General features: G+C 41.2%; 1 long non-coding RNA gene across 1 annotated transcript; it reads left to right on the plus strand.

The window, feature by feature from the left end:
- The first annotated feature begins 3,922 nt into the window (after positions 1-3,922).
- On the plus strand, positions 3,923-4,357 carry LOC120991909. The gene is made up of 3 exons (XR_005776855.1): positions 3,923-3,969; positions 4,062-4,108; positions 4,339-4,357. It is a non-coding gene; the product is annotated as an uncharacterized LOC120991909 (long non-coding RNA).
- Positions 4,358-9,764: the final 5,407 nt, after the last annotated feature.

Here is a 9,764-nt window from a genome sequence, read left to right on the forward strand (position 1 = left end):
CCATGGTTATGACCACCCTGTAATCCAGAAGTGGTGGCCATGCTTGCATGCTATAGGAAAAAATGCCGGCCTGTGCGTACTCCCACGGTCCCAGCCACCAGAAGGGCCAGAGCTTTTCCTATAGTGTGCAAGCATGGACAACAATAATGGATTGCAGGGTGGTCATTAGTAAGTGCCTTGTATTAACTTTCTATACATGACAGATGCAATTTGCTGAACTGAGACACCCCTTTAATTGGGGGCAGGGTGAGAACCTGGCTGTTTACACCTAGATGTCATCTGCATAATGCAGCGGTTCTCAACCTAGGGGTCGCGACCGCTTTGGGGGTCGATCGGCCCTTTCCGGGGGGTCGCCTGAGGCTTCCTATTGTGGGTCGCCCGCACAACGGCCCCTTATCCTCGTGCACAGGAAGTGATGTCCTATCACTGCCTGTGCTTGAAGGAGCCTGACGTCTGGACGGGTAAGTCGGCCCGCCTGTCTGCTGAGGTCCGAGTTTTTTCGTTAATGACACCGCCGCTGAGCACCACTGCCACCAATGATTTAATTGAGCCTGACTGAGCCTGGCTAATTTTATTTTAATTATTTGGCTGAGCAAGGCTTAATTTATTTGGGGGACATGAAGCACCGCTGATTTATTTATTTGGGGGACCCTGAGCACTTCTGATTTGTTTATTTGGGGGGGACTTGAAGCACCACTGATTTATTTATTTGAGGGGTACCCTGAGCACCACTGATTTATTTTTATATTTTTTGGGGGGGTACTGTGCGCACCACTGATTTATTTTTTAGGGGGTATTTGTTGTTTATTATTTTAAAGTTATTTATTTGGTTTACAAATATTTTGTATTTATGCTAAAGTTCTGTGGTTATGAATGAATACTTGTGTATTTGAATTAACATTTGATGTATTGGTGTCTGTGCGTGTTTTTGGTGGGTCATCATAACAGTAGCAAAATTAGTTATGACGTAGCAAGGAAAAAAATGTAATGGTTGGGGGTCACCACAACAGGAGGAACTGTATTAAGGGGTCACGGCTTTAGAAAGGTTGAGAACCACTGGCATAATGGTAAATGTAAAGTTTAAAAATAACAGAAAGAGTAATAAATAATGCAAAGCTCAGTTTTGATAGAATCAAATGTGTTTTCAATAAGTGATTGGCTGAGTGTCTTCACTGTAGTACCAGCCAAAGCCATACATGCAGCCAAGCCAATGTAGTGCCTGGTCAAACATTGAGGGGCTCACTTGAGAGCCAGGGCACTTTCATTATGATAATTAGTGGAGGTCCCAGGAGTTGAGCTTCCAGGCAGCATGTTATAGAGCAGGAGGAGCTGAGCAAATTTATTGTTTTGTTCACAAAATAACTGCCCAGAAAGAGTAGAGCTTTAACCACTTCAGGACCCAGACATTTTTCACCTTAAGGACCAGGCCATTTTTTGCATATCTGACATGTGTCACTTTATGTGGTGATAACTTTAAAAGGCTTTTACTTATCCAAGCCATTCTGAGACAGTTTTCTCGTCACATATTGTACTTTATGACAGTGGTAAATTTGAGTCAAAATATTTCATTTTTATTTATAACTAAAATACCAAATTTACTAAAAAAATTGAAAATTTTTCAAAATTTCTAATTTTCTGCTTTTAAAACAGGTAGTAATACCTACTAAAATAGTTATTAATTTACATTTCCCATATGTCTACTTCATGTTTGGATCATTTTGTAAATTACATTTTCTTTTTTGGGGACGTTAGAAGGCTTAGGACTTTAGAAGCAAATCTTAAAAATGTTAAGAAAATTTCCAAAACCTAATTTTTAAGACCAGTTCAAGTCATTTTGTGGGGCTTACATAATAGAAACCACCCATAAATAGCCCCATTTTAGAAATTACACCCCTCAAGTTATTCAAAACTAATTTTACAAACTTTGTTAACCATTTAGGTGTCCCACAAGAATTAAAGGAAAATGGAGATGAAATTTCAGAATTTCACTTTTTTGGCAGATTTTCCATTTTAATATATTTTTTTCCAGTAACAAAGCAAGGGTTAACAGCCAAAACTCAATATTTATAACCCTGATTCTGCATTTTACAGAAACACCCCATATGTGGTTGTAAACTGCTGTACGGCACACGGCAAGGCGCAGAAGGAATGGAACGCCATATGGTTTTTGGAGGGCAGATTTCAATAGGATAATTTTAAGTTACCATGTCACATTTTAAGACCCCCTGATGCACCCCTAGAGTAGAAACTCCAAAAAAGTGACCCCAATTTTGAAAACTACGGGACAAGGTGGCAGTTTTGTTGGTACTATTTTAGGGTACATATGAATTTTGGTTGCTCTATATTACACTTTTTGTGAGGTAAGTAACAAAAAATACCTGCTTTGGCACCGTTTTTATTTTTTGTTTTTTTACAATGTTCAACTGACAGGTTGGCATTACACTTTTTGTGATGTAAGTTGACAAAAAATGGCTTTTATATATTTTCTTTACGGTGTTCACCTGAGGGGTTAGGTCATGTGATATTCTAATAGACCTGGTTGTTACGGACATGGTGATTCCTAATATGTCTACTTATTTTTTTTCACTTTTAACACAATAAAAGCATTTTATTTATTTTTTTAGATTTTTTTTTGTGTCTCCATATTTTGAAAGCCATAGTTTATTTTTTATTTTTTGGAGACTGTCTTATGTAGGGGCTCATTTTTTTTTGGTATGAGATTGAAGGTTTGGTTGGTACTATTTTAGGGTGCATATGACTTTTTGACTTGGCATTACACTTTTTGTGATGTAAGTTGACAAAAAATGGCTTTTATATATTTTTTTTACGGTGTTCACCTGAGGGGTTAGGTCATGTGATATTTTAATAGACCTGGTTGTTACAGACATGGTGATTCCTAATATGTAAACTTTTTTTTGTTTTTTTGTTTTCACTTTTAACACAATAAAAGCCTTTTTGAAACAAAAAAATCATGTTTTAGTGTCTCCATATTGTGAGTGCCATTACTTTTTTATTTTTTGGGCTCTTGTCTTAGGTAGTATCTCATTTTTTGTGGTATGAGGTGACAGTTTGATTGAAACTATTTTGCGGGGCATGCACCTTTTTGATCGCTTGGTGTTGCACTTTTTGTGATGTAAGGTGACAAAAAATAGTTGTTTTAGCAGTTTTTATTTTATTTTTTTCTACGGCGCTCAGGTGAAAGGGGTGGATCATGTGATATTTTTATAGAGTGGGTTGTTACGGACGCGGCAATTTTTTTTACAATTTTTATGTGTTTTCTTTTGGGATTTTTTTATTTTATTATGAAACCCCTCTTTTTTTTTTTTACTTTTTTTTGTCCTTAAGGGGTTAAATATATAGATTTGTAGTTACACATAATGCCAAAAACATTCAAATCTAGGTGCTGGTTTAAAAATACTGAAGATTTTTCATGGGACAACCCGTTTAAAAAAATGTGTCATAAAAAAAATTACCTATTGTTTATATCACGTTTTGATGTTTAAAGGGGTTGTCTCACCTCTCTTCCCTGCTTGCTGGGGGTGAAGCTGAAGTCTCTGATGCAAAGCAAGGCAAGCCTGGCAGGGAGGAAGTAACTCCTCCCCTTGTCTGTGCGTGCTCGCTCCCGAGGCTGTCAGAGGAGATTCAGCCTCAGGGAGAGCTGCACAGCTGCAGAGCAGATTGTGACATCCAATGGTAAGTTGCTTGTCACGATCTTTTCTGTGTGATGTGAAAAAGTTCCCCCTCCTGTCATCAACACACAGTTTACTACGAGATTTTGTTTCAGCCTCTGGAAGAGCAGCAGAACAGCAGAACAGATCATGACATCCAATGGTAAGTTGCTTGTCACGATCTGTTCTATGTGCTGTGTAAAAGTTCCCCCTCCTCTCATCAACACACAGTTTACTAGGATATTATGTTTCATCCTCTGGAAGAGCAGCAGAACAGCAGAGCAGATCGTGACATCCAATGGTAAGTTGCTTGTCACCATCTGTTCTGTGTGCTGTGTAAAAGTTCCCCCCTCCTGTCATCAACACACAGTTTACTACGAGATTTTGTTTCAGCCTCTGGAAGAGCAGCAGAACAGCAGAACAGATCATGACATCCAATGGTAAGTTGCTTGTCACGATCTGTTCTATGTGCTGTGTAAAAGTTCCCCCTCCTCTCATCAACACACAGTTTACTAGGATATTATGTTTCATCCTCTGGAAGAGCAGCAGAACAGCAGAGCAGATTGTGACATCCAATGGTAAGTTGCTTGTCACCATCTGTTCTGTGTGCTGTGTAAAAGTTCCCCCCTCCTGTCATCAACACACAGTTTACTACAAGATTTTGTTTCAGCCTCTGGAAGAGCAGCAGAACAGCAGAACAGATCATGACATCCAATGGTAAGTTGCTTGTCACGATCTGTTCTATGTGCTGTGTAAAAGTTCCCCCTCCTCTCATCAACACACAGTTTACTAGGATATTATGTTTCATCCTCTGGAAGAGCAGCAGAACAGCAGAGCAGATCGTGACATCCAATGGTAAGTTGCTTGTCACCATCTGTTCTGTGTGCTGTGTAAAAGTTCCCCCCTCCTGTCATCAACACACAGTTTACTCTGCCTATTTTCTATTTTCCCTGTCACTGCCTCCCTGCAATGTAGTTTTATGTCCTTTCTGCTCAGCTGTATTAGCCCCCTCCTCCATTATTCATGTCTATATTATGTTTCCCCCCCTCCCCCACTGATCATGTCATTATTATGCTCTCCCATCCGTAGCGAACGCCCTGTAACAGTGATAATCATCCCTGCAAGGTGGCCGGGGCCGGAAGTGAATGCGCATGCACTATTGTCTGCGCGCACTCGCTCCTGTAAAAACCCAGCCACCTCGGCAGCCAGAGAGGAGCAGAAGACTCGGCGGTAACAGCGCTTGCACGGCCACCGCTACTAACATAGAAGAGGTGTCAATAACCCCTAGAGCAGTGATGGCGAACCTTTTACAGACAGAGTGCCCAAACTGCAACCCAAAACCCACTTATTTATCGCAAAGTACCAACATGACAATTTACCCTGAATACCACAGTCCAATATAATATATATTTTATGTACTTTATCATTTATCTATGATAGCCTGCCTACATTCTGTGTGCTGCCTGTGCTGTTCATAGCGCGTCTGCGCTGATGAATGGCAGAAAAAATGTTAGGCATACTGGCATGCCTTAGACTTTTTTCAGGGTGTGGGTGCCCACAGAGAGGGCTCTGAGTGCCACCTCTGGCACCCGTGCCATAGGTTCGCCACCACTGCCCTAGAGAGTGGCCATAACCCCTAGAGACGAGCATGTAAAATCGGGGTATAAATATGTCAATAACAGGATTTACATCCTGTTTAGATAATATAAATATATTGAAGAAATGCTTATTGGAGGGGAAGGAATAGACTGAAAGGGGATTATGAAGGAGAGACAACCCCTTTAACATATTTTTATAAAATTTTTGATGGTGTTATTTTCAGTTTTCCATGTCAATATCTATATTTAAACAAAAAAAACTTTTCTGTACTGATCAATTTACTACAGTTACCAGTTTATCTGTCATTAGAATCTTGCCTGTAGTGCTATCACCTCTGTGTATAGATAAGACAGGATCCACCATTCACAATAGGTGATTGTCTTCCATTGTACAATGACCTCTGCACAGGTCACAGAGCATGCCAAGAGAACTCTCCCATAGTCAATGAGGTCCTCTCCAGACCATTGTGTGTATGGCTCATGGGGCTGCCGTAAAGCAATGTTCAGGAAATACAATAAAGAAATCTGTAATGAAAAAATAAAACGGATTAGAAAAATGAATATGTTCTACTATCTGGTTTTCTGTCACCTCGTTTTAGCCTATAGAGCTGCGGACATGCACGGCTAGATCGCTGCTAGCATGTCCGCAATACACCTGTCCCATAGCTCTGTGTCCTTTCATTGTGTTTAAAAAATAATTTTATAGATATGTAAATTACCATGGTAAGGAGTCCAAGGGGCTGCACTAACCTTCTTGAAGCCCAGCCACGCCCCCCTGTGAAGAAGCCCAGCACCACCTGCATCCTCCGAATCTCCTCCTTGCTCACAGTTAGATTGCCGTAATCTCGCGATGCGCGAGATCGCGCATGCGCAGTTCCTTCCCTGAGGCTGATGCCAGCACAGGGAAGGAACACTATACCGGCACTATGGGACAGGTATATTGCGGACATGCCTGCAGCGATCTAGCCGTGCATGTCTGCAGCTCTATAAGCTAAAACGAGGTGACAGAATCCCTTTAAAGGGCTTCTGTCACCAGATTAAGCTAGCTGACATTAGCGATGTGCTGATATTAGCGATGTGCTAATGTCAGCTAAACCTAACTAGCTTATTCCTACTTTTATCTATCCCCCCGTTACGCCAGAAATCGAACTTTTATAATATGCTATGTAGCCTCTAGGAGCAGGGGGGGCATTGTTCCTGCTCCTAGAGGCTCCGTTCTCCCACCTTTGTCGCCTCCAAGTCCTGATTGACAGGGCCAGGCAGCGCTTTCATCTGTCTGCCAGCCCTGTGCTCTGGTGAAATCTCGCGCCGTTCAGTACTGAACGGCATAGGCACGGTTAGGGAAAGGCGCTCGCAGGCTGCCAGCTTCCTCACCGCGCCTGCGCTGAATACTGAACGGCACGAGATTTAACCAGAGCACAGGGCTGGCAGGCAGATACGAACGCTGCCTGGCCCTGTCAATCAGGACTTGGAGGGAGGCGACAAAGGTGGAAGAACGGAGCCTCTAGGAGCAGGAACAACCCCCCCCCCCCCCGCTCCTAGAGGCTTATTAGCATATTATAAAAGTTAGATTTCTGGCGTAACGGGGCATAGATAAAAGTAGGAATAGGCTAGTTAGGTTTAGCTGACATTAGCACATCGCTAATGTCAGCACATTGCTAATGTCAGCTAGCTTAATAGGGTTAAATCTGGTGACAGAATCCCTTTAACTGACAGACAACATTTTTGGTGACACATTTCCTTTAAGTGCTTTATGCATTTGCTAGTAGAGTTTATAGAATCCAATAATCTACCGGATTTTGTGAATGTTTTTATAAACGCCTGAGAATTTACACAATTCATAAATTTGATAAATTAAAGGTGTGTCATTATTTATTCTGGCAGTATATTAGTTAGAAAGTATTTGTGCAGCAATAATGACAAAACTATTGTTTGCTTTACCTGGCTGCACATTCCCAATGGTTCCTCCATTGATTCTGGCAGTTTTCTTTCTGTACATAAACAAATTTTTCAAATTGTACATTGATGGTGATTTCCTACTATTAACCCTTTTTAAATGTTACTTTCTGACTGCTGGATTCCTTAGTCCTCACAGAGTACAAGACGGATTAGAATAGATTCAAAGGGGTTTTCTGAGAGCTTTTTACTGATGACCTATCCTCTAAGGGCTCTTTCACACAAGTGTGTCCCTTGCGATAATCACGCTCTGTGTGAGAGAGGGACCGTGCGTTCTGGACTTAGGAAGTGCACGGCATTATAATGATTGTGTGCCTCTGCCTGACCTATGCTGTATGCCTCTGCCTGACCTTTCTGTAACAGAATCATACTGATAGCTTTATGTCAGTATGATTCAATTACTAAAAGGTCAGGCAGAGGCACACAGCTGTATCAATCTTGATAATGGTGTGTGCTTCTGTAGTCCAGACCGCAAAGGGAGCGTGATTCCCGCAAAGGGACACGTTCGTGCGAATTACCCCAAAATAGGATATCAGTATCTAATAGTGGTAAGGACATAGGATAGAATCAGCTCACCTCTATAAGTGGTGTGGTTCACAAACACATGTCTGGGTCCCAGGATAAACACATTGTCTGAAGTGTAGTCTGCTCAGCGCTTGCAGGATAAGCAAGAAGGGGGCCATTTATTATCCTGAAATACTTTTCCCCGCTCAGGGCAGGTTTAAAAAAAATGGGCGGGGAAGGGGATGGGCTGGCAGACCCATCTCATTAATATTTTTCTAAGCCTGTTTTAGAAAATGGTCTAAATGTAAGGCAGCTAGGAAGCTGTACTACATTTAGGCCTCATGCAGACGACCATATGTATTTTGAGGTCCACAAAAAACGGATCCTCAAAAAATATGGATGATGTCTGTGTGCATTCCGTATTTTGCGGAATGGAAAAGCTGCCCCCTTATAGAACAGTCCTATCCTTGTCCATATTGTGGACAATAATAGGACATGTTCTATTGTTTGCGGAACGGACATACGGAAACGGAATGCACATTAAGTAACTTCCGTTTTTTTGCTGACCCATTGAAATGAATGGTTCCGTATATGGTCCGCAAAAAAAACGGAAGGGACACGGAAAGAAAATATGTTTGTGTGCATAAGGCCTTAGACTAATGCTGGATGCGCCGAAGTTATGGAGAGGCCGTTCTACCGCCAGATATAGGGGTTATTAAGACCAGCATCTAAAACACCGGTCTTAATAAATGACCCACAAAATGTCTTTATTTCACTTCAGGACATAAACAAGTTAAAAACATTGTGCCGACTGGTTTCGGGCAGAGGAGAGCTCTCAGTCATGGCATAATACATAAAAGATAAAATGAGTTTAAATGCAGAAATGCAAGGCATGCATGGAGAACAACACTTTGGAAAATCTGGCTTGGAACAGTGGACTGTGCCTATAGAGAATATGCAAGAAAGCACAGAAATACATGAAAAACGCAAATGGTTTTCAGTGACATAATGTGAACAGACACCCATAAAAAATAGTCATAGAGAATAATGACATAATTAATAAAAATAAACCAAATCAGTTTTAAGCCATTTGGATAACGACAGTTTCTTCAATCAAGATGGCAGCGAAGGCTTCTCTGCAAGGAAAATGAATGAGGTGAGTATGTTTAATAACTGTGAGCTTGGCTTTATAGGGAATGATGTACAGATATCTCATCACTTAATTATGTGACAGAGTTGTGTATGCCATGTCAGTCAGCCCCCTTCTAGCTGAAAAAAACTCAGTCATAGTGCCCATTGAAATGATGCAGACAAAAACTGGATGTGTTCCCAATAGCATTCATTCTCGGACCTCCTTTGAAAAACACTGAGCTGCAGTCAGAAATCATAGTACTTAACAGTAAAACTGCAATATCCACCAGTTTTAGCTTCAAGTATCTGTGCTAATTTATTGAATAAAACATGAATAAGAGGAGCTCTATTCATTGAAATAATTTTGGCTTCATGCAGCCACCTCTAGGGGGAGCTAACATTATACATTTATACAGCCAATATCTGTAGGAGCTTTAAAAATCTGTAAGCAATGAGCTCCCCCTAGTGGCAGCTGAAGGTAACTTCTATAACAACACATCAGCAAACCCCGGAAGCAATTCAATCTGAGCCTCTTCCCTCTTCCTTGGAACCAATAGCAGTCTTGTGCCCTGCCACTGTCCAATGTTTGACCCTACGGTCCCTACCCATGCCAACCTCTCACAATTCAAACCCCTCATAGTCTATTTTGCTACTTTAACCCTTGAGCCCAATAAATGAGCTTGGCTTTAAATAGACATATCACTTTTTCATATCATTTGCTAAACCTTGCTGATACTCGCAGTCATATCAGGTTAATGGTTGTAAGAATGGGTTGAGGATAGGGCATGTAATTGCTGGAGGAGATTACATGGATCTCAACCGAGAAAACTTGGAAGTGAAAGAGTGATTCCTTGTGACAGAACAGGAGCATCGTCTCCTTTGTATCCATAATCCTCTTAGCTGTCTG

The sequence above is a fragment of the Bufo bufo genome, chromosome 2 (assembly GCF_905171765.1).
Source record: "Bufo bufo chromosome 2, aBufBuf1.1, whole genome shotgun sequence".
In the NCBI taxonomy this organism is placed as follows: Eukaryota; Metazoa; Chordata; class Amphibia; order Anura; family Bufonidae; genus Bufo; species Bufo bufo.